The sequence below is a fragment of the Elephas maximus genome, chromosome 1 (genome assembly GCF_024166365.1).
Source record: "Elephas maximus indicus isolate mEleMax1 chromosome 1, mEleMax1 primary haplotype, whole genome shotgun sequence".
NCBI lineage: Eukaryota > Metazoa > Chordata > Mammalia > Proboscidea > Elephantidae > Elephas > Elephas maximus.
This window is the reverse complement of record NC_064819.1, coordinates 109,915,026-109,931,367: the sequence shown is the minus strand read 5'-3', so window position 1 is coordinate 109,931,367 and position 16,342 is coordinate 109,915,026. Positions and strand designations below refer to the sequence as shown.

Here is a 16,342-nt window from a genome sequence, read left to right as displayed (position 1 = left end):
TGAAGTTTGAGATGTTGGAAGCTCTGTCTACTGAGTCTAGGCTGGTGGGAAGGGGTGGGAGAGAAGAGTTCGAAGGAATTGATCAAATGAGGGGTGGCAGAAGGAATTGGAGATCTCAGTGAAGTATAAAATTTGGTAGAGTAGTAATTAAGAGAGCTGGAGGACTAGAGGATGTTAACAGGAAATAGAAGAGTTAGCTTGAACAGCCCATCCTCCAGGAAGCCTTTCCTGACCTATCCAGCCTGGTTAGTTGCTTTTCTGTGTACTGTGGTATTAGAAAAAAGTCTTTGTCTTACTGTATTATAGTGTTCTATTTACTTTTAACTTTTTTTTTTCTTGGTAGTAAACTGCTTTTGCAGTTTGTGGTCTCATGTGCTAGAAACCTTTGACTTACTAGTATGCATGTTTACATGTAGGGGTAGTACTTTTAGTTAAATTTTTGACTCAGATTATATTTTTTACCTTTGACTTACAACATCTTTTGAAAACAGAGTAATTGTGGTTTTGAGTCACCTTCCAGTTTTACTTGAAATTTGTGTTCTCTTTTTTATTGCCGTAAAAATATATGTAACACATTTGCCAATTCACCATTTTTCATGTGTACAGCTTAGTGACACCAATTACATTAATCATGTTGTGCAACCACCAACAATTAGTGTTTATAAAGCAAGATTTTTTTATTTAGAAGGAGTTGATATCCCCCTGCCCCCAAAAAGAACAGTGACCACATGAACCGATTATGCAGCATGTGTGGATGAAACAGTGTATCAAGCAGTCATTCTTTGGTCACCTTTCTTACATTACTGACAGATGTCATCACTAAAGTACCTTAGAGGTAACCCGATAAACCCATTGCCATCAAGTTGATTCTGACTCATAGTGACCCTATCGAGCTGAGTACATCTACCCCATAGGGTTTTCAAGAAGCAACTGGTGAATTTGAACTGCCAGCCTTTTTGTTAGTAGCTGTTGTTCTTAACTACTGTGCCGCTGGATAATGCTGAAATATTAGTATTTTAATGAGATGTAAAGACAGATTAAATTGATGAGAACCAATGAAACCTATGACTTAAAAGAACAAACCCTCTAATGCAGTAGATTTCAAACTTTGTGTGCATTAGAATCTACCACCTGAAGGCCTTGCTAAAACATTGCTGGGTCTTATCCTCAGGCTTTCTGATTCACTAAATCTGGGCTGGTCACAGCAATTTATAGCTCTAATTATTTCCCAGGTGAGGATGCTGTTGGTCCAGAGATCACACTTGGTGAATTAGTGCTATAATATTACCTGGCACTGTCTACTAGATGTATCAGTAAACCAAACCTGACTCATAGCGACCCTATAGGGCAGAGTAGACCTGCCCCATAGGGTTTCCAAGGAGCAGCTGGTGGATTCTAACTTGCTGAGCTTTTGGTTAGCAGCCAAATGCTTAACCACTGCACCACCAGAGTTCTGTATCAATAAACATCAAATTTAAATTAATCACAGTTGTAGCAGATAATGATTTAAAGAAAACTCATCAGGTAAACTAAAAGGCAAGCAAGAAACTTAACATTTTTCTTAATCCTTATTTTCGTAGGCCGATTAATAGACTATTAAGGGAAAAAAATGTAGAGTTACTGTGATTCCATCATTGTGACTTTAAATATGTAGAACTAAATTCAAGTACTTGTGATGCGCCCTTTTTTTTTTTTTTTTCCTCTTAGTATACTTGTCTCCAAAAGTGCTAAATTCGTATTTGGATACCCTGTTCATAATTATAGGGTATAACATTTATAATCAGGACCCCAGTGATTATACAGAGACAAAATTTAATAATAAGGAAAAATTATAAAACTCTTTCTATTCATAAATCCATTCATTCATACTTTACTTGCTGATGTTCCATGCACTGTATATACACTTAAAAAGATAAAAATTATAAATTGTGATAGGGACTATGAAGCGAAATATGTGGGGTACTATAAAATATTGTAGCAAGGGAACTTAGTTTAGGGAAAGCCTCTCCAAGGGAGTTCATTAAGCTGAAACCTGAAGAATATTATTTTAGCCACACAGAGTTGTGAGAAGAGGACATATACCAGCATCAGTAAATATGGACTGTGCACTAATGTCTTTATGCATATTATTTAATTTAACAGCACTGTTAGTTGGATAATATTATTTGCAAATTTTTAGATGAAGTAACTGAGGGTTAGAGAAATTAAATAACTTTCCCAAACTTAACCCAGCTATTAAGTGGTAGAACTGGGATTTCATCCCATCTTTCTGACTCGAGAGCCAAGCCTTTAACAACTGTGTTACATTAGGGAGATTTGAGAATATTTTCTTAATTATTCTTAAATAATATAAGTTATCTTTCTACTTTGTTTTTTTCTCATTTCTGTGTGACAGCTATACGTTATTCATAAGAAAGCCAGTCAGGGAGACACACACACGCTCTCAAACACACGTTTATGTTTGTTTATATAACTTTAAAATAACTTTTTATGATTGTAAAACTGGAGTCTCTCGGTGGTACAAACGGTTAAGCACTTAGCTACTAACCGAAAGGTTAGAGGTTTGAATCCACCTAAGGTGCTTCAGAAGAAAGGCCTGGCAGTCGACTTCTGTAAGGTCCTAGCCATTGAAAACCCTATGGAGCACAGTTCTACTCTGATGTATGTGGGGTTGCCAAGAGGTGGAATTGACACAGGGCAACTGGTTGGTTGGAGTGTAAAAGTAATACATGTTTATTTGAGAGATTCTGAAATTTCTAGATCAAAAGAAGGATGCAGTGTCATGACTCAGAGATAACCGTATTAACATTTTATTGACTTATCATGTTTCAGTATTTAGGCACTTCTTTTTCTAAACTTGTCATCATACTGTGTATAGAAAATTATTTACTGATAAATAGATACACAATGTTCTGATGAAATGTACATCTGTTCTTGGAATACTAATCATTTTTAATAGCATCCTTTCATAACATACTGACTTTAGCTTTCATATAGGTGTAGTGAAAAGGAAGAGGTTTCATATTTTCCATGAAGTGAGATGAAAAGCATTCTGTTAGAGTCACCTTTAGGAGTCAAATTTGGTAAATCGTTCTTTAACCTTGTTGCTCTGATAGAATGAAGTTTTTATAAGAGATATTTATAATCTAATTTCTGTTCTGTTTTTCTCATTTGAAGGACTATAAATAATTTCAAAGAATAAGACCTAATCTTGATTTGCAGCTTACCATTACTTCAAAATATATTGTGCTAATAGTGTCACTAACTTTTTTATGCTGTTAACTTTTATTTTATTGATTTTCATCATCATATGAAGTTTTAAAATTTTTGTTTTTTAAATCCAGAAAAATAAACCACTTGGATTTTGCCCTCTGTTTGAAAGGATAATCCTGCAGGATTATGTGTCTTTCATTTGAATTTTTTTTTCCTCTACGGTGTGCGTAGGATTCACTGAGTGGTATAAATGTTAACGCACTCAGCTGCTAACTCAAAGGTTGGAGGTTCAAGTCTACCCAGAGACACTGCAGAAGAAAGGCCTGGTGATCTACTTCTGAAGTATCAACTATTGAAAACCCTGTGGAGCACAGTTCTACTCTGACACACGTGGGGTCACCGTGAGTCAGGATTGACTCGATGGCATTCAGTTTGATTCATTCGGTACTTTGTACATACTCTTTTTTGCTTTTGTAGACAGACTTCAAGAGGATCAAGTGTGTTAAAGTATATAGAATGTAAACCTTGCTGCGTTTTATGTATATTAACCAATTTAAAGAAATATTAGGGGTCCACTTTCGTTTTTATCAAAGTTAACATCGTGCTTTAAATGATATATGCCCATTCCTTTTGGGTTCATTATGTGCCATAATGATTTGTGTTGAGGTATTTCTTTTGCGAACTTGTGCCACCAAAAGCTTTTAAATACAATTGCAGAACTTTACATTTGTAACTTGAGAAACAAGGAAACACATCTGAGAAAGAAAATCAGAACCCTGTTCCATAAGTCATACCTAAATCAGTAAAGTTAAATTCATTTTAAAAGAACATGGTAATTGTTCACAGTAGTTTAATTTACTATAATTCTTATTTCTAAGCTGTTCAATATGAACTGAGTTTAGTTAGTAGCCAGATATTATATTGTTAGCTCATATGCCTTAATATAATGCATGTGAATAGTTATTTAGTCTTAGCTTTTTTTTCCTCTCTCAGCTAGTAAACATGCACTTATGCACTTATTTATGAGATATTTTTATTGAAAATGTCTCTAAATTTTAGTTATATAAAAAACTGCGTTTCTTCCCTTTCAGCCATAGGAAGTTATTTTTAAGTATTTTCCCTTTTTTCCCCATATAGTATTTCTTTACCAAAAATCAAACCTGTTGCCATCAAGTCAATTCTGACTCATAGTGACCCCAAAGGACATAGTAGAACTGCCACATAGGGTTTCCAAGGAGCGCCTGGTGGGTTTGAACTGCTGACCTTTTGGTTATTAGCTGTAGCTCTTAACCACTTTACCATCAGGGTTTCCAGCAGCATGTCTTTTATTCCTGTGCCTGTTATCAAATCCTTTAAAAAAAAGAATCTTACTTTTTCTTTAGACAGCTGTTTGTGTTCATTCATTCATTTATTCAGGAAATGTTTATTTAATTCCCTATATGGCAGGCATTTGGCCAGAAGATGTGGGAAGAAAGTAAGGGGAAGAGAGAGGAAATGGTAAATCTTCTATGCCTATGCTATCACTACTATGCAGTATGAGTTTTGTGTGTCTTACCTCATGTGGTCATCACATGAGATGAGCCTTACCATTTCCATTTTACAAATGAGGAGTTAGGTTCAGAGAGATTCAGGCTTTCCATAGAGAATTGCATAGAGGGCATAGTTTCTAAGTGGCAGAGCTAGAATTTGATCCCAGGAATATCTGATTTTATACAGTGTTGCCTTCCTACATAGGAGAGAGATAAAGTAAGTACATTCCTAGTCTTCATAGAGTGTGCTATAGGTCTGTGCTTTATGAAGATGCCCGAGGGGCTGCCCCCGAGAGGGTATGAGATTCTAGCTACTTCTCAACCCTTCTCTCTTTTGGCTAGAGAGGTTCCTTTAAAAATCTGTTTCATTTATTGTGCTTTTCATGTGCCTTTTAGCATTTCATGTGAAAAATGGATTTTGCAGTTTAAAAACAAACAGGAGTCAGCAGTCTAGTGTAACCATGTATGTTTACACACACACACATGCACACACAATACACAGAGACAGAGAATGGCAGGTGGTAGATGGTGATAAATATCTGAAAAGAGATGCAGATATACCACTACTAGAATGTAGAGATAGGTAAGAGGATTTTCAATTTGGAGGATGAAAGCGGGTGAAAATAATTTCAGCTCTGCCTTCAAAGACAGCATTTGGAACTGCGGAAATTTTGGAGTAAGGGTAAGTTGGGAACATGGCAAGTAAGGGAAGCAATGTGCTCAAACCTAGAGGCATATGGGTTGAATGGTTTGGAGAAAAATGTGTTTGTAGGAAATACAGATAAAATTCTTGATCTGTATCAGAATGGCAAGCTTCAAATGTCACACTAAGGAGTTTTCCATAGGCAATAGGAAACCTTTAAAAGGTGTTTGGAAAATAATGATGTTCATTGATACTGAAAATATAAACCCTCAGACATGGAATATTAAAAGCCTTTCATTTTGTCTGCAAACCCCATTGTTTAGTAGTGGCTCCTGAGGACTTGAGTTGAAAAGGCCATACAAGGTGTCAGTGGGAAAAAAATGCCTTCTACCATGATGTCTGTTGTGTGTGGCCTTAGGTGGACCAGGAATATCATTGGAAATAATGGTCTATCCAGAATTGGAGCCCTGGTTGCACAGTGGTTACGAACTATGTCTACTAACCAAAAGGCCAGCAGTTCGAATCCACCAGCTGCTCCTTGGAAACCCTGTGGGACAGTTCTTCTCTGTCCTGTAGGTCCCTATGAGTCGGAATTGACTTGATGGCAATGGTTTTTTTTTTTTTTTATCTAGAATAGAATAGATAAAACAGAAACATAAGAATTTGACAAAAAGCTTTAGACTGTTAAATGGTTTAGTACTGATATGTTATGAAACTGAAGTCCAGAAAAGTTCAGTGTTTTATGTCCTTGTATTGTGATAACTCAGTAATAAGATCCTTGTTCTCTCAACTTCCAGTTTAGTCATTTAAGTCATACCATTTCAGAAAGAATGTGGGGGTGTAGAGATTTCAAAAATAACTAAATGAAGTTAAGTTAAAAAAGATCAAGAGGAATAATTTATCGCGACTTTGTTCTGTGACTAGAGGTATTTCACTTGGACTTTCTGATTTTCTGGCTATCACACTTTTTATTTTTAAGTTTCTTTCCCTTGTAGAACTACCTGTTAGATATTTGGGTGGCCCATGCAAATAGATAATGGCCATAGAAACATTTTATAGTTCTTTTGCTGCATAAATCAGTTTGCTAGATTTTGATTCAACTAGGTTAAACAGACATTTCTCAACTCAAGAATAAGAATCCGACTTCAGAGAATAGTATATTGTAACTACTGAACCATTCTGTTAAATACTGTCTTATACTTCAGGCATTTTTACTGTCTCCCTTGCCTTAGCTCCTGTCTTTGTTTATTGGATTTGGTTTTGGTTTCTGAAATGTCCTTCCTTACTCCATCTGCTAAGTATATTCCTTTTGTCTTTAAGGCAGACTTTCCTTTCATATTCAGGTTTTTTCTCTAGCCTTCTCTGTCAGAGGTGAAGTGCTGGTTTATATTCAACTTCCTTGCCAAAAAAGTTGGCATGCTTTTCTATATTCTTAATTTTTAATGAGCTCTAAATTTATGGTATTATTGTGCCTATTGTAAAACACGTAAGTGCTTAACTGAATATGACACTATTCTAGGTGATGGTCTCCACAAGAAACTTATTATCTAAGGCAGTGCTCTTATGGACTTGAATGAAAAGAAGGTTCAGATAGAAGAATGAAAAGAATAAATCAGTACTTAAATGGACAGTTAAGGCAAGTCCGTTTTAAGGGTGCGAGCAAGAATAACTACATAGATAAGGGGTAAGGGAAATTTTATATAAAGTAAATGAGGCAGTTCCTGACTGTATAGGAAATAAAAGAAAGTTCTGCTTAAAGCAGCATAAGAAATTCCTGCAAAAGAGAGAAACTTCTAAGAGCTCTGTAATGGTTTTAATATACTACCGAATCTAGCAGGCATCTGTACTTTCATATTACCTTTTATTTTTCTAAATAAGGAAATTTAGAATCTCTGTTTAGCCTGGCAGTTTTTCATATATAGCAGTTATCTTCCATGTTTCCTGTTTTATTCTTTCAGTAGTCATAGGAAAAAAGTCAAGAATAGGTACCTGTGATTGTAAAATATTTTATCAGTAAGCAAATAGTATACAATATCAAAGAATCTTTGCAAAATGAAAGTCTCTAGACCTGTCAGCTTGTGGTCTCTGATTAAGATTCTAGAATGGGTTATTGAAAGAATGACTCGTAAGTACCTAGAAGGTGAGTACTAAGAACAAAGTGATTTTAATTTAAGTGATTTTAAGCCTCGCAAAACCTGTGCTGTGTCAGGGCTACTAGATAGCTGTCTCAGAAATATGGGACAACATAGTGTTTTTAAACTTTGACAAGGCGTTGGACAGGACTGTGACGAGGCATCACTGACAACATGGAGAAATATAGACCACTAGTAACTAGTTAATACAGTAGTGCTGCTTAGTAATTTACAGAGTGTCTCAAAGTATTACAGACTTACTGTTTACAGGAGAGAGTTATGAACCACAGGACTCTTTCTTGTTCAGTTCTTGTGGTTAAACTGAGGGTGACCATGAGAGGTACCTGCAGGTTTGAAAAGTTGGCCTTTTGGAAGTAGAGTTAGATTAAACTTACTCTCAAGAGTCCCTCAGAATTAGGAATTAGGTGTTAACTCTAAGGAAACTTTTCTTCACTCAGAAAGAACTCTGGAACAGAAATGAAGTGGACAACTTCAGGGAGCTGGCATAATATAAACAAGTTGAATATCCTCTTAGGATGTTATTTTGAGCAGGTATTCTCAAACTTTGTTTTTCCTGGGGACCTTGTGAAAGTGTAGATGCTGATTCAGAAGGTTTGGAATGGGGTCTGGAATTCTGCATTTTTAACAAACTTCCAGGTGAAGCTGATGCTGCTGGACTGTCGACCACACTATGAGTAGTCCAGTCTAGAGCTTATGATGATTCGAGGATTGGAAAGCTGATTATACTTAATTACTGTAATAATTTTGTCTGACCTAGTGTAGGCATGTTACATGTGTTATGTTTGAGTTTTACAGAATACTTTCAAGGTAGGTGGTGATATTTGTACAGATACGGAAGTTGAGACATATGGGAGCTTAAGTAACTTGCTCGAGGTTATATAATAGCTGGTATAAATGGTACTTAAACTTAAGGGACATTAAAACCCTTGCCAGCTCTATGTGAGAGACTCTGTGGTGTTTTTGAAAATAATCTTCTCACTTAAAAATAGTTTCTAATGGGAGGAATTTGTTCTTTTTCTGAACTACTCAAGCGTAAAAGAAATACTGTTCCCTGTCTCAAATTTGTTGTGTGGGTTCAGGAAAGATAAGCTTTTTAAACATTAGAGGATACCTATATTTAAAAAAATTGTGATATATATTCATTTTTTTTAGTTGAAAAATAAAAGTATAAAAAACAAAAACATCTTTTTAATTCTATCTAAACATAATTGTTATTACCATTTTGGGTTCCTCCTGTACACATAAAAAACCAAACGAAACCCCTTGCCGTTGAGTTGATTCCGACTCCTAGTGACCCTATAGGACAGAGTGGAACTACCCCACAGAGTTTCCAAGGAGCAGCTGGTAAATTTGAACTGCTGACCTTTTGGTTAGCAATCGTAGCACTTAACCACTATGCCATCAGAATTCCCTGTACAAATACACACCCGTAGATAATTTTAAAAATTGCGATTGCATTCTATATAACTTGATACCCAGTTTTTTCCCTACTAAACTGAACTTTAATAATGATAAAGACAAAACTCTTTCCACTTAAACCCTTCCCCACTTTCCTCATAACCATTGGCAACATCATCACTCCCTTCTAGGCTGCAATCTTATTTTCCCTATTTTTTGTCTCTCCCAATAATGCTGCTGCCAAATTCTTCTGGTTTCTTTGTAACATCTCTTCAACTTGTTTGTGTTTTTCATATCCAGGCTCGTTTTTTTTTCCTACCCGATTAATGAATACCAAATCACCATGTGATTCTTAAATTTATTCTCTGCTTCATTGGTTGATGGCTGTGACTGCAGCTATAACCCTTTTTCTCTCTCCCCTCACCACCTTTTTATGTGGCTTCTAATGAAACAAGTGTGAACCTTTGGTGGAGTTTAAACTAAAGGCAGTGATTTATCTTACCCAATTAGCTATTATTTCTAACCACATTTTTTCCTAAATTCTTGTCTCCATTGCCAGATAGGGTACCAGAATCAGAGAGCTTGTAATTATATCACAACCACTGAAGACTCTTAACTATCTCCTATTTGGTAGTGATTTTTGTAGATTTTGCCCATTTCCCTGCTTTCCTTATCTCACCCCATTGTACTCATTACTTCTGAAATAGTTTTCCTGTGGTAACAAGACAAATTCAATTTCATCCTTTTTCACCAGATCTTTTCAACTAAAATTGACATGCAAATTTATACATTGTTTCCTATTCTAAGGGAAGGTATCTATGATTTTATACTTGTACGTGTATTTGTTTAATTTTAATAGATTATTTTAGCTTAGATTTTTTAAAGATGCTGGCTTGCTCATTACATATCAAAGTAAATGTGAGTGTAGAATACTTGGACAGGTGTGTTGACATTTGTAGATCTTTGAACAGCTCTCTCAGTTCTTCGCTCCTCAGGTAGTGTCTCGTCATCTACCTAGCGTTACCTGTGGCTGCTGATAGGGCACCTTTCTTCAGTGTATCCATATAGACTGAGAAATATAATCTTTCAGCTTTATTCCTGCTCTTTTCCAGAAAAAGAAAAAAAGGCAGCTAGAGCTCTTTTGTGGCTTCTCTAAGAAATTTGCTTTGAGTAATAATGGAGAAATGGTTGTGGAGGAAATTGGGGTGAATAGTACATGTCAAAGATTTACTCCTTAAAATCTCATAGTGAGCCTGTAGGACAGAGTAGAACTGCCCCACAGGGTTTCCAAGGAGTGGTTGGTGGATTTGAACTGCTGAACTTTTGGTCAGCAGCCAGCCTTCTTCACCACTGCACCACCAGGGCTCCCAGTTAAGTATGGGAACCAGTATTTGACTACAGACTTAACTGACACCAAAGCCCATGTTTGTAACCACTATTGTTTTAATTGTATGTATTGGGAAGATTATAGATTCTTTGTGTTCAGAACAGTTTAATTTTTAACTCCTAAAATGAGGCATTTTTATATCACTTACAGAGTATACTGTATAGTAGGGACATTGAATAAGATTATTGATTGATTAAGAATTATCTAGTTCCTTGAAACTTTTATTTTCTGGTTAAACCTGACTGAAATCTTAACTCTTGGTACACTCTTAAATTTTATTTTATTGGAATTTCTTTGACTCTCAGTGAAGAGTTACCACTTAAAAATTTGTATTGGGATAATTCGGAGACTCAAAAAATTTTTCTCCCTTTTTGTGTTTTGTCAGTTTAATAACTTCAGAGTAATTATGTTTCTAAGAACTAACACCTTTACAGATGAAATAGAAGACTACAAAGTGTCTTCACTAGAATCGTATGTAACACTGCGAGATAGTTACTAAGAGTTAGAAGGCTTGGGTTTGAATCCCAGTTCTTAAACTGTGTGATCTTAAGCAGGTTTCATTATCTCATTCTCAGTTTCCTCATCTGTAAGTAATTATAATACGCATCTCTTATAAGGGGATTGTGAGGCTTAAAGGAGATGTTCATAAAAGGTTTAGCACAGTGCCTGACATAGTAAACACTTAAATGTTAGATTTTCTTAGATTTTCAGCTAAAAAGCACAGCATACTTAAAATTGTGTGCTAAATGTTGTATTAGCTTTAGAAGTAAAAACAAGTTTATTTGATCGCATGTTCATTGAGCATTTATTGAATTTCTGCTGCATGTTAAATCCTGGTGTATAAGCCTGTGTTAGGCCCTAGATATAAACAGGTGAGTACCAAACAGTCGTTCATTCCAGAAAATTAACCTGGTAGGCAAACGCATTTTGTTCTGTGTATAATAAAAAGAACAAAGAAAAGCTAACATAAATACAAAGTACAATTTAGTTAAGGTGTATTGTATAAGGAAGCCCTGGTGGCCTAGTGGTTAAGAGCTACAGCTGCTAACCAACAGGTCGGCAGTTCAAATCTGAAACCATGGGGCTGTTTTAGGCATATTGATTTTTTCAATATGTTAACATGAGCCTAATTAAAGTTTAAATTATTAAGTTTTTTTTTAAAATAGATTCTTTATGTACTTAAAATAGCTATTTGACCCTAATGGAAAATAAATATTTTTTGGTTGTCTTCGTTTTATTGAATTGTCCATGCTTCTTTATTAATATTAGTTGTCGAACATATCACCGTTCACTAACATCTCTACTAGAAGGAAAGGAAAGAAAGGAACTAAAAATTTAATCTTTTACTTTTTATAAATCAGCTTTACAAATGTTTAGTAGGGAGAAAATTTGGAAATCTATTTTGTACACTTATCTTTTGATTAGTTTGGGGTGTATTGAAAGTTGACTATCTAATGATTCTCAAACTTGCCTAATTTACCTGAGTTTTATTTTAAAAAACTTCCAAAGCTCCCTTCCAGACCCATTTCCCAGATGATTCTGTTGATTAACGAGGTTTACGCACCATTGGACTGTATAACCCTGTGAACTTTTTAATGGAACTTAACGCAAAATGCTTTTTTTTTTTTTTTTAAGCCTTATGGTCAAGTGATAAGGTCACTTAGTTTATGGCAAGTACGAGTCTCTTTTGAAGAAAATTTGCGAACTATTAGAACTCTTACCTGCTGATCAGAATATAAAATGAGCATTTTTATAATGTTCATTTACATTTAACTACTAGTGGGTTCTTTTTTTTTTTTAACATATCAGATCACTCTTAAATATTTGACTTTTATTTACTTTTAGTTTCTTAAAATTCTAATATTAAGCATTTTTTTTTTCCGTAATACCCTGCTTAGCATATGTTTCATTAAACGGTTTATACTAATGTGCAGAGTGCCTAGGGTACAAAATTTAAGGAGGCACTCACTTTCAGATTTTGCACCTTAGGTACCTTACTTGCCTTGCTCTAGTCCTGGATCTGCTGTAGAGAAGTAGGCTGCATATAATTTATTTTGATTTTAGTTCGTAATCTTATGTATGCTTGAATGTTTTGTTAAAAAATTGATGACAAAATGAAAATAATACCGCCAAACCCAAGTTTATATTACCTAGGATAAAAATAAGTTACCTATTCAAAGAGTAGCAGTATGATTTTATTCTTGTATGTTCAGTAATTGTTATACCTTCAGAAATTCCAGTAGAATCTTGTCTCACACTGAAATATGTGATTTTACCTATTGCCAGGTAGCTGAAATCAATGCTCTTGTACCTATGATAAGTTTCTTAATTTGAAATATAGTACATTCAGCTCTTAATTTAAACTCATGGATGATAATTGAAGTAATAAGTAGCGACTCCAGTTTTACTACCCTTTTGTTAATAATTTCAGTATTCTCTGAGATTTGCCTGTGATTTTTCTTTTTTTGAGGACTACATCTGGAAATGCTCAACAGCTCTTGCCTTTTTTAAGGGAACAGTCTGCAGTGAAAGTATAACTTCTTTAGAGGTGAAGTTCGAGTTAACTAATGATGAACCATAATGTGAGGAAGCATAATATTATGAATTATTATTTGGCAAGCATAACTAATGCAAGCATTAGCTGCTGAAGCCATTTATAAAGTACCACTTGCAGAAAGCTAGAGAGATAGGCTACACAGAACTTTCTCTGTAAGGTCTCAGAATGTAAACTAAAGTACAGCCTAGTTTATTCAATAAGGACTAAATTCTCTAAGTTTAAGTTTGATATGTTTGTAGGTTTCAAGATTAATGTGTAACTAGAGTATGAAAGGAGTGTTTAGAATCCTTTAAAATTTGTAGGTGTGACATCATTATCAAGTTAGGCGTTTTATTTCTTAAGTTAGAATTTATTTAAATGCACTTTTTTTTTTCAAAATACATTTTCATTTCTCCTTACAGTGGTGCCAAAGTAATTTTTCCCAAATAGAATTACTTAGTATTTAGTCAGTTGGTAGTGTTTAAAATAAACAAAAATAAACCCAGAACAACTAAGGGTGGAGGGGTATCTAGATTTGTTTTTTGCTTTCTTTTTCATGGCTTCTCAAAAGTGTATCATATTATAAATACATTCAAAATGTTTTGCTCTGAGGATATGTAGCATTCCTATAAAGGTTAAATCAATAAAAATGATTTGGACACATTCCTAAGCATGGCTAGAACAGGTAGTCCGTTGTTTTAGGTACCCTTGAGTTTCTGGAGCAGATCATTATGGCGTAGCAAAAGAACTTACTAAAGTTGCTTTCTATGTGTAGATGCATCAGCTTAAAAAAAGCAAGTTTTCTGACCTTCTAGAAATGAGTATTTTTCAAGTAGTCTTGTGTATATTGATTTAATGATTTTGTACTCAGCTAAAGTTTTGAACCTTTTTTTCCTTTTCTCCGAATGCTGAAGATACACCATAATTGATAAGGAACAGGTACGTACAGGACAAAATGCAAGGGGCAAGGCTTTCCAGCCAATTTAGAATAAGTGATAGTCTTATGATTAAGGGAAGTATTACACATAATTGCAAAATTAGGAATTATATGTGTTTCTTTTCAGTCTTAACCAGTTTAGGAGAAAATTCTGGAGTTACTGGGATGTTACTCTTGATTTGAACAGTCTGACAGGCAAGCTTCAATTTGAGTGTTTATTTTAACAATCATTTATGTATATAGATACACATATCTGTATATACCTGTGTTAGGGTGGCATCTCGGTATGTTGCTGTTGCTAGGTAGAATTTCATTTTATGCATTTGCTTGGTGTTACCCTGTTTATTTCATGTGTTTTAAGTATGAAAGTTTTAAGTTCATGTGCAAATTTTCAGGTCACATAGTTTTTCACAGCTACTTTTCCAAAAGTATCTTTTTGTCAGCTTATAATAATGAGTAGCTGATTTTTCTTAAAGATTCCATTGAAGAGCAGTGAAGGTATTAGATATTTTTGGATTATGGAAACACAATGAATTGACCATATTTTTGGCTGAATAAGATTTAAACTAAAAGTAGAAATTTTATGACTTACAGATATTAATGTAGTTTCATTAGACAATCTCTTCTTTTTATACATGTAATATGTAATTACTTTGTAAATACTTTATCAAAATATTTTGTTATTTGTTGAAGCACATGGTTTTATTTCATAGCCATGAAAATGGTTTGAACATGTCTCAGTAAAAATTTGTTTATATATATAAACATATACAGAGTTGTTTAACCATATATAGAGTTGTTTAACCATTCAGCAATGAAATAAGCCAAATATTTTGTTTTTTTTTTTAAAAACTGAAGCTTTTTTTAAGTGTGTCACGATATATTTTGGTTTAGCATTACACTTAAAAAATAAAACTATATATGAAATTAAAAATGAGCCTTCTAAATTTTCCTTCTGGATACTTGTGCATGATAACTAAAAAAATCTTTTCCTTTGTTTTCTCTAGTTGTATTGGCACACTAAAATATTTGGTAATACATGCTTACGCATATGATACGGGAATATATTATTAAATCTTTACTAGTAAATCAAGGATGAAATTATTCTGACAGTGTTGATTGTCCCTGTATAATTCAGATAACTTTTTAAAAAACAGATGAATACCAGTGGTAAAAAATTTTGAAAATATTATGTTTTCCTCCCAAATTATAAAGAAAGAGTATGTGTATGTGTGTTTAGTTTTAATAGCTGGGGGAATGTAAAGAATTCTTTCTGAAATCTGAAGTTTATAGTAATATGAAAAAGAGAGGTTTCTTCGGAGACAAGGTGGAATTAATGATTAAAGGTTGGATCACATTGTCTTACATTTACATTGCTTTACCAAATGTACTGCATTGTCTCTGTAAGTTGAATCTGCTTTATTGATTATCTTCTTAAGTATGTTCATTTTTATATTGAACTTTGTAAGAGCACTAGAAAATTTTTCTGCATTTTGTCAAAAGCTTAATTACCTAAAAGCATTATAGATTTTCATGAGAGGTAACAACCATTCTAGATTATTTTTGGTAACTATTAGCTTATATGTAAGGATGCTACTGTCTTGATGGAAGTTTTTTTTTAATAGATATCTCCTCATAATGTCTTAATGTTTTGAATTGGGTGTTTAGCTGCTTAGCATGAAATGCTTACAGACTTTTACACTTAAGCAGTTTTTTAAGGGAAACATAGTGATTGATATATAGAATATCAGCATAAAAGTTTTTTCTGTGATTCCATAATGTTGTAGATATCTGCAGTTTAATATTATATGAAATAAAAAGAAAATTTACTTCAAAAATACTTTTGCTTTTTTCAAAACCAAGCTGGATTTACATGAAAATATAATAAAATTATTACTGATAAAAGGAATCTGCACCCTGAACCTTTTGGATACTCATGCCCCTGTTTTCAAGGATTGAATTACAGTGATACAATAAGAGTGATGCATTGAAATGTTGATTGTAAAATATAACAGTTTATTATGAAGATAAATGTAATGATCCTTTTCTGAATCTACCTTGTTTAAAGTCATGTAAATAATTTTTAGTCACATGGCAGAAATAATGATTCCTTTTTGCTCAAAGATTATCCTGGAAATTGAAGTCTTTTAAATTCTCTACTGGGAAGTTCAGTAGAGAAATTTATAAATAAAATTATTACAGAAACTAAATAATCGGAAATTAAAAATCCAAATGCTTAATTTTAATTTTTTTACCCAGGTTGCATGGGCAATGGATGAACATGTGGAAAATATACCTGTTAAGCTGCAAGCTGGAGTTGTTCTTTGAAACAGTATCCAGAAACCAGGGGTCTGTTAGCCGATTACATTCATATTGGCCCTTATAAACTATAATAATTTGTCTCACCGGATGTCAGTTTTTAATTATCATTTTTTAAGTTTATAACTGGGCACTGTCATTATTTAAGTATATAATGGGGAAACAATGTCCTTGGCATTTACAACTGTAGTATTTGCTTATTTTAGTCTTGAATTTCCTAGTGGATG

The 16,342-nt window shown here is 34.0% G+C and overlaps 2 protein-coding genes across 6 annotated transcripts in view; one reads left to right on the top strand and one right to left on the bottom strand.

Moving 5' to 3' along the window:
* The window catches only part of SUPT3H (SPT3 homolog, SAGA and STAGA complex component), a 538,271-nt gene that overhangs the window by 25,388 nt on the left and 496,541 nt on the right, over positions 1-16,342 (top strand). The window contains exon 1 of one of the 4 annotated variants that reach the window (XM_049893472.1): positions 9,846-13,798. The exons of the other annotated variants lie outside the window; for them this stretch is intronic. The gene's annotated coding sequence lies outside the window, so the exon portion shown is untranslated. Of the gene's footprint in view, positions 1-9,845; positions 13,799-16,342 lie in introns of those variants that run through there. 4 annotated transcript variants of the gene reach the window in all.
* Positions 1-16,342, bottom strand: part of RUNX2 (RUNX family transcription factor 2) — a 232,520-nt gene that overhangs the window by 209,991 nt on the left and 6,187 nt on the right. The window lies entirely within an intron of this gene.